Source organism: Urocitellus parryii, chromosome 7 (assembly GCF_045843805.1).
Source record: "Urocitellus parryii isolate mUroPar1 chromosome 7, mUroPar1.hap1, whole genome shotgun sequence".
NCBI lineage: Eukaryota > Metazoa > Chordata > Mammalia > Rodentia > Sciuridae > Urocitellus > Urocitellus parryii.
Window position 1 is genome coordinate 130,489,540 of NC_135537.1, and position 17,459 is coordinate 130,506,998.

Sequence of the window (17,459 nt, forward strand, 5' to 3'; positions counted from 1 at the left end):
TCCAAAATAATTAAGATCAGGTCTCAGCATTCTATGAGAAAGGAAATCCTATTCAATAAATCAAGAGGAAATAATTTACTGTCTGCAAATGGCCTCTGAATGACAAACTGCTTACTCAGTAGGCACAGCTCTAGGGGTTTCAGTCCCTGTGCTTGCCCCAGGCCCGCCCCTCGATTGGTCGCTGCAAGGACAGCTGGCCAGAAATTGTATTGGTGGCTGCCTGTAATCTGCTTAGCTATTGCCTGAGTATATATACATGGTAACTGCACAATCAGACTTGCTTCCTGCTTGATCTCTGGAGGTCTTGAATAACGACTCTGCAGCCACACTCTCCTCTACCCTGTTCCGTGGACCTCCTTGCTGGACGAGAGAGAGCCCATGCAGTTAGAGACCTTGAGATGGAGATATTATCTGGATTAGCCAGGTGGTGCCTAAATGTCCTCACATGTGTTCTTAGAGGAGAGAAGCAGTGGGTATTTGACCACACATGAGGAGAAGGCAATATGTTGATAGAAGTGGGAATTGGAGTGATGTGGCCACAAGTCAAGGAATGCTAGCAGTCACTAGAAGCTGGAGGAGCCAGGAAATAGATTCTCCTTGAAGCCTCCAGGAGCTGGCCTTGCTAGCACTCTAAAATGAGTTTTATAGGAGTCACTTCAGACTTTTGGCTTCCAGAACCAGGAAAGAATAAGTTTTAGTTGTTTTAAGCTATTAAGTTTGTGATGATTTGTTATAGCAGCAGTAGGGAACTGATTCACTGATGATACATCCTGCTCTAAGTTACTCTTGTTTGCAGAGGAACAACTGTAAGAGTGGATCATGAGGGTCAAGGGATGGGGTTGAATGTAGAGATACATAAGGAGAATTAATTGACATAGGAACATGTTTTCATGGCTCAGGATTTAACCTCCTGGTAAGAATGCCAGGAAATGGTCCTAATAAACTGCTGAGATGTTTCCTTGAAGCTTGGAAAGATGATGGTGGAGATGTCAGCCCGGCTTTTGAAGAAGACTGAGGAAGGAGTCAGAAGGCTCAGAGGAGTACTAGAGATCTTATATAGGATCAGAGGAACCATTGCCTGATTAAGTTAGCTGGGAAGGTCTGGAAAAACATTCTATTTACTGAAAAAAATAAGAAATTTTCTGGTGAGGAGAAAAAAGACTCTGACAAACAGTGTTAGCTATCTTATAGTTTAATTTTCATTTATCACTTGACTGGGATTTTGAGCATCTTTTGCATACTTACTGGCTGTTTCTATATCTTCTTTGCTAAAGTGTCTTTAAATGTCTTTTGTTTCATTTTTACTGAATTTTTGTCTTCCCCTTATAACTGTGAGAGGATCAGAGTTTCCATCTAGTATCATTCACCTAAAGAATTCCTATAGAATTTGCAGTTCTTTTAGCAATAAATGATAAATTATCTTAGCTTTCTTTGATCTGGAAATGCCTTTATTTTTGTCTTCAATCTTAAAGGACACTGTCCCTGGGTATATAATTATATTCAACAGTATTGTTTTTTTTTTTATTTTGGTACCAGGGACTGAACCCAAGGGTGCTTTACCACTAAGCCATATACCCAGCCCTTTTTATTTATTTATTTAATTATTTAGATTTTGAGACAAATTATTGTAGAGTTGCTTAGGGCCTTGCTAAGTTGCTGAGGCTGGGTTTGATCCTTCTGCTTCAGCCTCCTGAGTTGCTGAAATTACAGGTGTGTGTCACCATGCCCACCAGTATTTTTTTTAAAAAAACATTTTGAAAAAAAATTAAAAAAAAAACATTTTGAAGGACAAGGACAGCTGGTCTGTAATCTGATTAGCTACTACCTGAGTATGTACTGCCTTTCCTCTGTTCCATGATTTCTCATGAGCAAGTGAGCTGTGAATTAGCTCATTGTACCCTAGTATGTAATATGTCTTTATTACTTAGATTTTCAACACTTTTCCCTTTATGTTAGGATTTCAACAATTTGACTATGATGTGGCTTAGTGTGGACTTCTTTGTTTTGATTTTTTTGTTCATTTGTTTGCTTTTGCAGCCCTGGGGATTGAAGCCAGGGCCTTGCACCTGCTAGGCAAGAGCTCTAGTACTGTGTTATAGCTTCAATCTTAATGAGCACTTCTTTGTGTTTATTCTGTTTTGTATTTGTTTAGTTTCTCATAACATGCATATCTTTCCTCAAATTTGGAAAATTGTTGGCCATTATTTTCCCAAATAATTTTTTCTGCCTCATTTTCTCTCTCCTCTCCTGGTATTCTAATTCCTCATGTGCTGGACTTTAAAAATATTATCTTATTTTTCCTTTAAAAAAACTTTATTTCTCTTTGTGCTTCACCTTGGATAATTTTTTCTTGATCTTCCAGTTGGCCTATTCTTTCTTCTCAAATGGATATGACTGCTAAATATGTTCATTAAGATTTTATTTAGGAAAGTATGTTTTTAGTTTTAGAATTTCCATTTTATTATCTCTATTTCTACACTAAGATTTGCATTAATTGAAAACATGGCTTTTTAATAACACGGGGTTTTAGGGTAGTTATAACTGCTTTAAATATTTGTTAGTTTCAACTTCTGGTTCATTTCAGAGTTGGACTTGGTATATTTCTTTTTCTAGAGAATGTGTTCCATTTTCTTGATTCTTCATATGTTAGGAAATTTGGGGTTGTATTCTGGACACTGTGAATATTAAGTTATGGAGATTCTAAATTTGGCTTTTTATGACTGTATATTTCAGCAGTTAATTCTCTTGGCTGGGCTTGACTACAGACTCACTTCTTGGGTGGCAGTTCTAGTTTTAGTTCAAATATTTTTTCTTTGGCTAAATAGATCATGTACACTATATATGTGATCAAGCTTGCATTTTACTGTGATGAGACAATTACTACCAACTGAAAAAATAGAACACACAGAAAATAATACTTAGATACATCAAATATTTGACATTTAGACACATGTAAAAGTACTAGAAAAATATCACTGACACATATTTATACACAGCATTTCAATGGAAAAGTCTTTTTTTTCCGAAGCATGAACTGGAACAAATAAGGTGAAGTTCACAGAAATGTGAAACTTAATTTGGGCAGTAGATGCTCTAAACAAATTAAATATAAATGGGAAATTGGGGACTATATTTGCAACATATATGGTTAAGAGTTACTATCTTAAAACCTGAAGAGTTTCTACCAATCATTATAAGCATTACACAACATATACATATATGAAAACATTTACTTCACTATGTACAGTTAAAATAAATTTAATTGAGATAAAAAGTCAAAGTTTAAAAAAGTAAACTAACCCAAAGTGGGGGAGGGAGCTTCAGACAATTTGCAAAGAAGAAAAATACAGATATCAGAAACATATATAAAAATATATCTAACCACACTTAAAAACAAAGAAATTCAAGTCAAAATTATCTGATATTTTATCTAATTTCCAAAGATAAAAGATATAACACCCATAGAGTCAGAGATGTAAACTAATAGGCATTCTCATACATTTCCATCCAAGATGTAAAATGGTGTGTATTTTTTTGGCAAAAGAGAGCCAGAACACTTACCCAATTTTTATTTTGCATTGTATTTCCTTTATCATATATGTCATCTGTTCTTTCCAGTTGAATGGAGATAATTTCAGATGTATAGAAAAGTACATAAGTATTGATTTCTGTATTTTTAGCAATTGCAAAAATAGGATGTAAATTTAGTTGCATGGATGGAGTTTCATTAAATATATTAGCTTATGTATAAAATGGAATATTAATCAGCTTTTAATATGGATAAGACAGATTTGTCGGTTTATGTAAAGAATTATACTATGAAATGGAAGAAGCAAAAGTAAATTGCAAAACACTATGATGTTTGGAAAACATACATGTGTGTCATATCCATTTAACTGCTAAATAAGTTCATTAAGTTTTTATTTAGGAAAGTGTGTGTGTGTGTATGTGGTGAATGATTGTGCATGTGTGTGTTCTGGAAATATAACAACAAATTCTTAACAGTAGTTACTTTTTTGTTGAGGCTATGTGTAGGAAGGTGGCGATGACATTCTGTAATGTGTGAGTTTTTCCAACATGTTGTATTTCATATTCCATGAAAAACTTAAGTCTTGAGATATTTTTACTTTGGAATTAAAAAAAAGAGGAAAAAACAATTCCAAAGGAAAAGAAATCTCTTGAATGGTTAAAGAAACCCTATGATCCTGGAAGGTGAATGGAGAGCTGGAATTTTCTTTGTGATGCTGAACCCAGTTACTCTGCTTGGCTCTAGTGATGATGGTGGAGAGAGTCATCCCTTGAGGCCTGAGATGAATGGCCCGATGGGAAAAAAAATGCTAGAGGCACGGGGCTCTTGCAGGCAGAGAAGATACTCCCTTTCCTTGCAAGGCCAAATACTGGTGGGAAGACTTGATGGTGGAAGACATGGCGACTCTCAGCGTTAACAGATTGAGACAGCCCTTCTGTTCACTCAGGATAGTGCAACCAGAGGACACCAGTGAACCAGAGAACCGTGATGATTACCTCGTGCCTTCTGCCAGGTACAGGCCCAGAGAAGGGAAAGAACTTATTCAGGGTCACAGATGTTGTGGATGGTAGAGGTGATGACCTGGGAACCGTGTCATGTCACAGTTCTGGCCCAACACTTTTCTTGACCCTTGAAGGAAGCTCACACTTTTGTATCCTTCAAGTTTATCTGATGACTCAGAGAATCAGGAAAGACCCATGTTTTCCCTGTTCTTTGACACTGTTGGCAGGCAAAAATTGTAATTTGGGCAGTTGGTTGCAAACCTTGATGATATTAAAGATCTAAGTTGGTTAAAAATATCCAGGTCAAAATACTCTTTTCTCATCTTATAATCCTTCCTGACTTTCTGAAAGCATCTTAATCTAGAGAAGTGGAGAATGAGCTCCTGTGCATTCTTTAGCACATTCAGCAAATCTGAAAATGTTATTTTCTTTGTAGTAAAAATATGGTCTACAATGATGGTTTCAAGACTGCCAGAACTGGTTATTGTTAGATAACACAGTATGGGAAACCCACATCTTCCATCCATTTTCTCTCTCCTCTGATCTTTTAACAGTCTTAAGTCATCTTTTCCAGTTCCCCAATTCTTGCTCAATCCCCCACCATCTCTGGTACTTCATTTGGTCCTCTCCAATACTTCCTTTCTTTCTTCTCAGCCTCCTTTGCTTGCAACTCTATCCTGTTTCCTCCCTATTCCTCATTTTTAATTTTTACTTTATTACAAACTTTCCATCTCCAATCTTGTTTTTCTTCTCTCTTCCATATCTCTTGCCTTCTTCTCTTTTTAATCCTGCAAATCCCTTCACCCATATCCAATCTCATGGAGAAACCAAATCATAGGTGCAGGTCAAAGAAAAGATTTCAAGAAGTGAATAAAGAAATATCAATAGCACCAGAGAGTTGCCAGGAAGGGGCCATCAGTACTGAAAAGGATGCTGGACGGAAGATAGAGCTAAATAGTGGCTGGACTAATGTCTGGAAAACAGGAAGCAGGATGAGCCAATGTTCCAGGTCAGAGCCATACTCCCCTACAGACAATGGGAAATTTAGAGAAACTAGCCATCATGTGACTTGCATTTATAGTTATAGATTGTCTCAGCTGTGAGGGTTGGCCAATAAAAGTGAGAATTTAGGGGGGAAATTTCATAACGAGTAATCTGGGATTGCTGAAATACTTAAAAAATGTTTAGATAGTAAATTCTTTTCAAAAGACTTGACGTGTACGGGGAAGGATGGATGCGGGAAATCCATTTCTGTATCATAAGACATATCATACATATGAAGTTTGGCATTTGGAAATATGTCTGTGAGCTGTACCAAGCTTCATATTACTTAGAGTTATTAGAGACTATGTAGCTGCATAGCTTTCCTTTTGCCTCTCTGTGTCTCATGAGATCTTTGTATCACAGGAAAAACTACTTTTTTTCTGTTTTGTTTTACTTTCTCGGGTTATATTTCATAAACAGCACAGCCATATCTGAACTTGAGGGAAAAATATGATCTCTTGGCAGGGTTGGGCAGGGGTGGGAGTTCTGAAATGCTTTTGGAACCCAAACTATAACTGAGTCTATGTCCTTCCACTTAGGATATGAATCTATAAGCATTTGCATGTTCTTACATTTCACCTTTACTCAGTAAAGGGAAGCCACAGTAACTGAAGTTATAATTTGTTGAAGGGACTGGCCTGATGGAATCTATAAACCCATTGTCTATAACTGGGTAGGGCTTCTTTGGGAAATGATAATTATCCCTTACAAAAAGTTCTCAAGTTCAGGGAGATAGAAGTTGTTCTGTACTATTTGGGCTAGTTCTTGGCTCTAGAGGATTTTTTTCTTTAGTCCAAAAAAAAAAAAAAACACCCACAAGGAGAAGAGACACTTGAGACTTCCTTAAACCAGTGACCACCTCCCCAGGACCACCCTCCAGAGGGCAGCCTGCACATCAGGGTTCCTGAGGCTGTAGATTATTGGGTTTAGCATGGGGTTGATGACAGTATTAAAAATTCCAACAGCTTTATCCTTATCTGAAAGTTTGGCTGAACCTAGTCTCATGTAGTTAAAAATACCAGAACCATAGAATATGGCAACCACAGTGAGGTGGGAGCTGCATGTGGAGAAGGCCTTCTTCCTGCCCTCAGCAGAGCGGATTCGCAGGACTGCAGCTGCCACATGGATATAGGAGGTGACAATGAGAACCACAGGGGTTCCTGCCATTATGAAACCCACAGCGAAGAGCAGCAGCTCGTTGAGCTGGGTGCTGGAACAGGAGAGCTGGAAGAGCTGGGGGAGGTCACAGTAGAAGTGACTGATCATATTGGGGCCACAGAAGTTGAGTGTGGATATGGCCACAGTATGGGTCAGTGCATTGGTGAAGGCACAAGCCCAGGATGCAGCCACTAGTATCCTCTGACTGTCTGGCTCATGCGGGTGCTGTAGGTGAGGGGCTGGCAGATGGCCAGGAATCGGTCATAGGCCATAGCAGTCAACAGGAAGCAGTCCACCCCAACCAGCAGATGGAAGAAGAAAAGCTGTGTGAGGCAGGCTCCATATGGAATTGTACGCTTGTGGGACACAAGACGACCCAACATTGAGGGAATAGTGACAGTGATGCACCCAATGTCCATCACGGATAAGTTCCCCAGGAAGAAGTACATGGTGGTGTGGAGTTTGGGTTCCACCAAGATGGCTGCCAGGATGCTGAGGTTGCCCCCCACTGTGACCACATAAGCAAGGAGGAAAAGTACAAAGATCACTGGCCATAGCTCTGGTGTCTCCACCAATCCCAGCAGGATGAATTCGGTAACTGCTGTTCCATTGGCCCCAGATTTCGGCTGCATGAGTTCCTGCAGGGAAACACCCAAAGAAGAAGAAGAAAAAAAATAAATCAGTCCTCTAAATTGGCTTATTTAACCAAAAATAAGCTTTCTGTATTCCCAGGCCTCTACTAAATTCCCTCTGTCCAAGAAAGGACTTTTCTGTTCCCCAGGCCACACTGTATTTAACTCCTTCACTACATCTACTTCAATACCTTTACTTCTTGTGAGGTACCAGGACAGGTGACATTACCACTCTGGACTTCCTTCCGTCCACTAGCTGAAATAATCTATTTGTAGGATTAGGAGGCATTAAAACCCTTGAGAAAAATAAATAAGCAAGAAGTATACTTCTGGTCTGAATACATAAGAGTAAATCTAGCACTTTCTCTTCTCAGATCTCATCCTTTACCAAACCAAGCAGGAGAATAAACATATAGATTCTGTCTTCAAAGAAACAATTAAAATATCTAAAACTCCAATCTATAAAATAGAATGGAAGGATTTGAGAACAGTGGAGATCAAATAGGAGAGTGGTAAGAAGTGGAGAGAGGGAATCCATGGCCGTCAAGAGCTAGATGAGTATAATTCTGTGAATAAAAGGGGGCAGTCAAAAGGACCAATACTGAAAGAACTTGTTTGCAATAACAAGAGTAGGGTACAAAGTTTTGCATCATTTTTTTAGAGTTGCATTCAAGAAGCAGAGGAAGGGCTAAATGAAGAATCAAATACACAGACAAGTTGTAATCTAATACACAGACTACAGATAAGGCATAAGATTAAAAGTGAGAGAGGAAAATATACCATAACAGCTCCAAATTATGTGTCAACATTGATCATAGACTGATAAAGGCTAAAATAAATTCTCTCCAACTTGAAATCACAAAATGAGTTTCTGCTAGGCCAAAACATATTCTTAGACTCTCCTGACACAAGTAGCTTACAAATATTTAGTTTAGCAATAACTGACTTCAGTCAAGGATTCAAAACCAAGAAACCACAGGACGGATACAAGGATTCTACAAGAAAAAGAAAAGAAAGAAGAAAAATAATAAAAGGTAGAATTCAGCCCATGGGAGGATCTTGCCATGGAATGGATGAAAATTGTGATCAAACATTTCAATCTATCCAAAAAAAATCTCAAGGAATAATTTTCCTTTATAAAACAAGAAGACAGAATAAAAATATAAGAGCTGAGGGAAGAGGTAATAAAAAGAACCTAAAATATGAGCTTGAAGAAGACAAGAACAATGTTAAAGAAAATTTATAATAACTACAGGAAGAAAAGCAAAATTAGAAACAGCACAATGAAAAAAATTCAAACAGACTCAGGAACAGCATTTTATAAAAAGACAAATGAAATGAAAATAGAGGGAAAATTATAAACACAGGGCTAGACAAAGGATATTTAGTAGTTGTAAAACTGGAGTCACTAAACAAGGAAAGATAATGGAAAAGGCCAACAATTTAAAGGCAAATTTCAATGAGAAAACATTTCAGAAATAAGAGTGTATTTGAATCTACAAATTGAAGGGGCAAAATTTATATTGAATGTTCTAGGAAAAATTTATATTGAATGCCAGTATTGTTATATGCCATTATGTTATTACTGATGATTAAAAAACAAAAAATAACAACAACGAAAAACAAAAACAAAGAATAGATAACTAGGAAGAGACAAAAACAAACACACACACAAATAAAATCAAAACAGTCAAACTAAAAAACCCACAAACAAAAACCTCAGATCAATTCTAAAGGAAAAAAAATTAAGATCATCTCTCTTTGCTCCAAAATAGCATTCAAAACAAAATCTAATGGAAAATTGCTAACAATGCACTTTCACCAAAAAGGTGATAAAAATATTACAACTATTTAGATTATCACTTATCTTTCAAATATAAAATTAATTTTGTGATGCAAGAACTCCAGGACTAATTGTGAACATTAGGAATTTTTCTGACTTTATTCTTTTTTAAAATTTGTTCTTTTCTAGTTATACTTGACAGTAGAATACATTTTGACATATTTGTACAAACATGGACTATATATTATCCTAATTAGGATCCCAGTCTTGTTGAAAAAGGCAGACATTAGAGTTTTCAAGCAGAGTTTAAAAAAAAACAAACTTTGGACAACAGAGAAAAATGAAAAATCTACAGTATATGAACTGGTAGTTAGTTTTAAATTTCATTAACTAAGGGACAAAGATAAAGTTATAATGGTAACCCTAAAACAAATCTTCCAAATTATGGGAAGAAACATTCCTGCAAAACAAAGACCTAACAGTGAAAGGATTTTTAAAAACACTATAAAACACTATAAAAGCAAATAGGATGACATGAAAAAATAGAACAGAATTAGGATCAAACATACTTAAACAGGAAAGCTGAGCTGAGTGCAGTGGCACATACCTGTAATCCCAGCGACTTGGGAGGCTGAGGCAGGAGAATTGCAAGTTCTAAACCAGCCTCAGTGACTTAGTGTCGTCCTGTCTCAAAAATAAAAAATAAAAAGGACTGTGATGTTGCTCAGTGGTTAAGCATCCCTGTGTTCAATTCCTGGTACCAAGCCTCCCAAACTCAATAAAGATGAATGGGCTAAACTCATCTAGTGAAATAAGTGGGTTTCAGATTGTATCTAAAAACATCCAACTTTAAGCTGATGCCAAAGTATCTTGCCAAAGCAAAGTTAACTTAAAAAGTTGAAGGTATGGGGCTGGGGATGTGGCTCAAGGGGTAGCATGCTCCCTGGCATGCGTGCGACCCGGGTTCGATCCTCAGCACCACATACCAACAAAGATGTTGTGTCCACTGAGAACTAAAAAATAAACATTAAAAATTCTCTCTCTCTCTCTCTCTCTCTCTCTCTCTCTCTCTCTCCCCTCTCTCACACTCTCTTTAAAAAAAAAAAAAGTTGAAGGTAAAGGAATACCAGTTGATTGCAGTAAAAAATAAAGCAGGGATCATGATCTTAACAAGATCAATTTGAATTGGAAAGGAGGCCATAAGTGGAAAAACAGAAGAGCATTTTGTAATAATAAATAATAAAAAGATATAATAGCTATGAAAATGAATGCTGCAAACGTGTAGCATTGATACATAAGGAAGTTCAAGGAGAAACAGCCAGAAACCAGATAACAGTTAGTGTATTTCAGTGATCTACAGTCCATAGAGAGTTGACAGAATAAACTGAGACTATCAAAAAACCTCAGTATGAGATGCAGCTCAGTGGTAGTGTGCTTGCCTTGCATGCTTGAGGCCCTGAATTATGTTCTCAGCACTGTGGAATAATCAAACACTCCAAGAAAACACACAAAACCTTCAATATAATTATTCAAAAGGTGGGACTAATTGATATCTAATTCACATCAAGTGTTGTTTAAAATCTAATTCCTATAATAAATTGTTTCAAATATTCATAGTGTTTCTGCTTCTTGGATTGATCACTGAATTGATATAAACATAATAAAAAGGCAAAGAACTTGGAAAAAATATTTGCAAATGACAGCAGACACAGTGGCCAACTTCCCTAGTAGACAAAGAGCTACCTGTGTGTGTGTGTGTGTATGTGTGTGTGTGTGTGTGTGTGTGTATATACCAAAAAATCCATAGGAAAAAGGACAAAATACATTAACATTTCATAGATAAAATATACAAATATCTCTTAAAACAAGAAAATATGATTGAGTTTGCTTTTAACTATAGGAATGCAAATTAAATTACAATAAAATTTTTCTCTTATCAGATTAGAAGACTAAAATCTTATGATAATTTGTCTAAGAATGATTCTCTAGAGACTGGCCTTCTGCAGAAATTGTCTATAACTGAGTTGTTGACGTGGTTGATTCTGATTGAGGCTGCAGTAGAGCTCATGCCACAGGTTCCACCATTTCCTAGAGCTGCAGCTGCCAAGCTTGGACCTCAGCCCCCTGATTATGAGGGGGTGGGGGTGGGGGGAGGGGGGAGCGGTGCTGGTATTTTTCCACTCATGCAGCCTATGAAAGTGAGGTGGCATCCCAGACTGTGATGGGCATGGAGGACCTGAGTTCCTGATACCATTTCTATTTCTATAAGTTTTCTCCCTATAAATGCTGCCCCAGTATGTTATCCATCTACTCTTTCTGATTTGTTTGACAAGATGTGGGAAAACAGACCCTCTCATTAGTGATCAATAGAATAAAAATGGATATAAATTCAAAAGAAAAAGGGCAATATGAAGATATCCTTTAAAATTATAAACATTTACCTTTTACCTATTTTTCTTTTATCTATTGGAATTTATTCAATAGTTATATGGTCACATGTAAAAGGTGACATGTTGTGAGGTTATTTGTTGCAACTTTGTTTGTTCTTTCTCTTTTGCTCTTTAGCTCGAGATGAGCTGAGTAATTTTGCTCTACTGTGCTTTCTTACCGTGTTGTGCTGCTTTGCCACTGACCAAAGAAATAGGGCCAACTGATCATCAACTGGAACCTCAAAAAATGTGAACCAAAATTGATTTTTTCTCTTTATAAGTTGATTAACTCAGAGATTTTGTTATAGTGATAGAAAATTAACTAACACACACCTATTCACAAAAGAAGATATACAAATGCCCAATAGATATATGAAAAATGTTTGTTATCAGTAACAATCAGGGAAATGCAAATTAAAACCACACTGAGATATTGCTTCACATGGGTTAGAATCATTATTATTAAAAAAGACCAAAGATACTAAATGTTGGTGAGATTGTAACAAAAAGCTAACTCAGTACACTGTTAATGGAAATATAAATTAGGACAGCTATTATGAAAATGAATATGGTTTCAACCCCTCCAAATATCATATTATCTAACAATCTTATTTGACCTATTAAAATCAGTAATGTTGAAGAGCTATCGGCACTCCCATGTTCAATGCCGCATTATTCATTAAAGCTAAGATATGGAAGCAACTTAGGTGTCCATCACCAAATAAATGGAAAGAAGAAGTGCATATAATATAATACTATTCAGCCTTAAAAAGCAGAAAATTCTGTCATTTGTGGCAGCATGGATGAATCTAGAGGACATTATGCCAAGTGAAATAATCCAGGCACAGAGAGAAAAGGACTTTGGGTTTTCATTTCATTTGTAATCTAAAAAACATTGAACTTGCAGAAGTAGAGAGTAAGATAGTGGTTACCAGAAGCTGGGGGATGGGGAAAGGGAAGATGCAGATCAGACAGTATGAAGTTTCAATTAGACAGGAGGAATAAGCTTCACTGATCTATTGCACAGAATGGGGATGGTGATAATTAACAATAATGCATTGTATATTTCAAAATTACTGAAAGAGTATAAAAAGCATATGAGATGTTGAGTTTGCTAATTAGCTTGATTTAATTGTTTTAGAGTGTAAACAGGTAGTAAAACATCATATTATGCCCTATAAATATATACAATTGTCATTTGGCAATTAAAAGTAAAATAAAGAAATAATTATCCTAGTAGCAATCTTTATGCTCTTAAATATGATAAGAAAAGGTCTTTTTTTTAAAAAAAACTTTAATTAGTAGAATATTTGTATGCCATATAAACCTCATAGCACAGGGGAAGATTTAAGAATACAAATATTTTCATGTGGTTAGCATATATCTGACAATAAAATTTAAAAATCTTATGAAGAAAAAACATCATTAGAAAACAATGCTAGTCAGGATTATAGAAACAAAATGCTAAAAGTAACCACAGGGAATTTAAAAATCAGTATATTTAAAAGAATAATTGATCATTATTAAGTTATAGCCTTCATAACAAATATGTCAATATAATTATACAATACATCAGCTCATTTGCCTGAAGACATGTGCTGCCACAGGTCAACACCCACTCTTCCTTTAAAAGAAAAAGCACCCCTGCTGTAGTTACCTAGGAGCGGGTTATTATGGTATCCTTCCTAGTAATAACAAATTATCCCATGAATATCAGGAGCAGAGAGGGGGCCACTGTTACATCTGTTTTAAATAACTGTCCTGGAATCATTAACAAAATTAGTATCAAGAAATAAAAAATGGTTATTTGTTGGAGAGAGGAAAAGGCTATTTGTCTATAAAAAAAGAACTATCAAAACAACAGTGGCACAATAAAAAGCAAATATACAAAATCTCTTAAAATTCTTACTTCCAATATATTGATGGGAAATATAGTGAAAAATATATTCAGAAAAACATTTTGGGGGTGAACACCAGGGATTGAACTTAGGGGCATTTGACCACTGAAACACATCCCCAGCCCTATTTTGTATTTTATTTAGAGACAGGGTCTCACTGAGTTGCTTAGAGTCTCGCTAAGTTGCTGAGGCTGTCTTTGAACTTGTAATCCTCCTGCCTCAGCCTCCTGAGATGCTAGTACTACAGGCATGCACCACTGTGCCTGGCTTAAAGTGACATTTTTTACTTCAACACTCTCAGTACACTTTACTCTTATACATGGCACGTAACCTTAGCACAGTCATTTAGCTATTTATTCTACTTACTCCAGTTTTTTTTTATGGGCAAAATTTGTCTGATTCTTCTTCAGGAACTATACACATACACCCATTTTACTTATGAACACTTTCATAAATAAATTGCATGGCAGCACCAGCTGATGAATAGAATTCCTGTCAAAGAGGGCATCCTGGTGGCTAATAGGAATTAGAAGAGGGTTTTTGGACAAGTGAAATTTGTAGTAGGGACGATTCCTTCCTTTTCCTAGTTGGGTGTGCAGGTGTCACAATCCACACACTGACGTACGGCTTTTATAAAAGCTTCACATTTTTTTTTTTACAATCAGAAGAAATATTTCTCAAAAACAAGTAATTCATGGTCAGAATGATAGATACTGTCTCACTCTCGATCAATAAGGGACAGAGTATATGTCAGAGCTCTGAATCATTCACCGGGCTCTCCATCCAGATTGTCTGTGGTGGACGGGGTGGCAAGTGATCAGGGATGAGGAAGCCCTTCACTTGTGGGGGCCATGGGAGTCCCAGCTTCTTTCATATGCTGTGACCCCTCCCTACTCTGAGGCTCCAAGAAGTCCTTCATGCACCAGGGCTGGCCTTGGGGTCTGGCCAGGCTGCTCTGTAAGGACTGAATTTTAAGCAGGGAAATTGAACATTGAATCTCCTTCCATACCGACCAAACAGAATCTAGAAACAAGCTGCCCCTGAAAAAGAGGGGATTGGAAATGTGTCTGGAGAAAGAGCCTCAGTCCCTGGGATAGAGACTCAGTCATCCTGAGCTAGTCTCTTATTTTTGCTTTTGAGATTTTGATTGCCACATCTGCGAAACCTGGAGGTCTGTCTCACTGAGAAACAGAGATTCTTTCTTATGATGTGGGAGCAGAGGGAGGACCTTGAGAGAACTCACCTTGTGATGGCACAGAAGCCAGCAATCTTTCCTGGAAAGGGATGGGAGGGGTCACGAAGCTGCATAAGCTCAGTCAGCTGCACTGAAAGCAAAAGGGGGTTAAATATATATGGAAATGAGATAAAGAGAGGCTAGACCATCTCTACCGTGGGGCTTTTTCATCATAGTGTCAGCCTCTTGGGTCCTCAAAATTAGTCCCTAGGAGGAGGAGGGTATGGGGAGAGCCCAGGGCAAATCAATAATACAAGCCCTAATAAATACTGCAGTGGTGAAGCAGCAGGGGTCACCCTGGTGAGGAGCTAGGATTTCTATGATGTGTTCATCTCCACCTCCACGTTAATCTATGGGGATAGTTAGGGGAAATAGTACAAAAAACTAAATTTAACAGATGGGAACATCAAAAAGCGGGTGCCCAAAGTCACCTGGGAGCTAGAGGTAGAGCCAGGATTGAATCTAGGTCCCCAGATTGAGGTTATTGATCTCCTGGATGCCTGTTCCAAACAGGATTTGGGGGTGGAGATAGAATGACTCATAAACCTGAAGATGAAGAAGAAACTTGCCTTGGATCTGGGAATAAGGGGGATACTCAAGAAAGAAGAGAAAAGTGGGAGAGGTCTTTTCCAACTTCAAACTCTTAATAAATCCCCAAGAACAAAGTGTATCCCACCCAGGGCCTATTAGTGAGGGCCAGAGGGACTGTGTCTTGGGAGCCACATAATGATCCTGGGAGAGGTGGGGGAAGCACTGTGCTGTGCTAGGAGAAGCTGGTGGCAGGGGACAGGGGGGAGGGGACAGCTATGAAGTTGTTCTTCACTGTGATTTTCCAGGCCAGGCCCTTGGAAATTTAGAGTCTGATGACAGAGATGATGAAAGAGGAGAAATTAGAGCAGACTCTCAGCCCCTTCTCAAACAACTACTTATCCACCCAACCCCGGGAGGTAGCATACTCTCTGTGGGAAACCTGTTTTATAATGGATAGATCTGACTTCTATTTATTAGCAACTGCTGACCTCTTTGGGACCACAGTTTTCTTATCTGTGAAATGTACTTAATATCCCCTCTTAGGGTTGGTGGGAGAATTAAATGAAGTAATCCACAACATCCCTAGTAGGAAGCCATCAATAATGTTATTAACAACTGACAGCATGTTCCACATGCATATTATTATGCACCTGGCACTATACCATGTGCTTTATTTATTTATTTATTTATTTATTTATTTATTTATTTATTTTATTTCTTATATACATGACAATAGTGGAATGCATTACATTCATAATTATCCATTCACAGCATGATTTTTCCTAACTCCGTATATAAAGTATGTTCTTTAGTTGTGTTAAATCTCAATCAAATCTTCCAACAATTCTATGAGGTGGGTACCTTTATTATTCCCATTTTATAAATAAATAAATTGAAGTTCAAACTAATTCAGTAACTTACCTGAGGACACACAGGAAATCGAGGGTTAGGGTATATAATCTCAATATCTTTGCCAACCTACTCTCCACATCCTTCCATTAGCTCCTTTTGACCAATGTAATTTTAGCTTCTGATTGTGGTAACCATTGCTGCCAAATAAATCATGGAATATGTTCCAGAATGAACCAAAGACATCCTTATTCAGTAATAGCATCCTGTGTACCATCTATAATAGCCACCTATAGCACTAAATCTGACTTCCAGCGGCTATCTTCAGTGTAACTCTTTTGCTCTTCCATTATATCTCTTACTTATTCTCAGTGAAAGAAATCATAACTAGTAGTGTGGGAAACTACCACACAACTTCCAATTTGGTGGAAGATATTAAAAACAAAAAAAAAGAAAAATAGTAAATTGGGAGACTGTGTGGAATTATTTGCAAAATATGTGGCAAAGGATTAATATCCACACAGGCTATAAAAAAATAATGATCCATTAAAAAAGAGGCAAAGGACATGCAAAGACAATTACCAATGAAAAAATTCAAATGAATTACATTAGTCCACTCATGTTGCCATAACAAAATACAATAGATTGGATAGCTTAAATAGCAGAAATGTATTATCTTACAATTCTGGAAGCTGGAAGTCCAAGATCAGTGTGTCAGCATGGTCAGATACTGATGAAGATTCTCCTCCTGCTTTGTAAACTGCCCTTTTACCACTTCCTTACATGACAAGGAGAAAGAGAGAGGAGGGGTGGAGATATTCTTCTTATGAGGCAATAGCTCTGTTCTATAGAGCCCTACCCTTATAAACTTATTCAACCACAATTCCTTTCTAAAGACTGTATCTCTAAATAAATCATGCTGGGGGTGAGCACTTCTACATGGAATTTTTTTTTTTACATGGAAATTTTGAGAGAAACACAATTCAGCCCACATCCACGAACAATAAATATTTGGAAATACATTCATCTTTATGTGATCATAAAAAATACATATCAAATAATAAACAGTATTTTTCAACCACTATATTATCAGAAATTAGGAGAATTTATTTATAACAGCCTCAGTTATCAAATGGATAACTTGGAGAACAAGCAGTTTCATTCATCACTGGAATAATAAAATAGTGCGGAATATTTGTAGGATAAGAGGAAATCATATATAAAAATCTAAAATTTTACTTTATTCGACTCAGAAATTTTACATATCAGAACTTATAGAAATTCTTACAGAATAATAAAAACACTCTGGTGGTTCAGGAGGCTGAGGCAGGAGGATCTCAAGCGGAAACTGGCCTCAGCAACTTAGTGAGT

The 17,459-nt window shown here is 37.1% G+C and overlaps 1 pseudogene; it reads right to left on the bottom strand.

Annotated features, from left to right (window-relative positions):
- Positions 1-6,417: 6,417 nt before the first annotated feature.
- Positions 6,418-7,364, bottom strand: LOC144256232 (olfactory receptor 3A1-like; annotated as a pseudogene).
- Between the last annotated feature and the right edge of the window lie 10,095 nt (positions 7,365-17,459).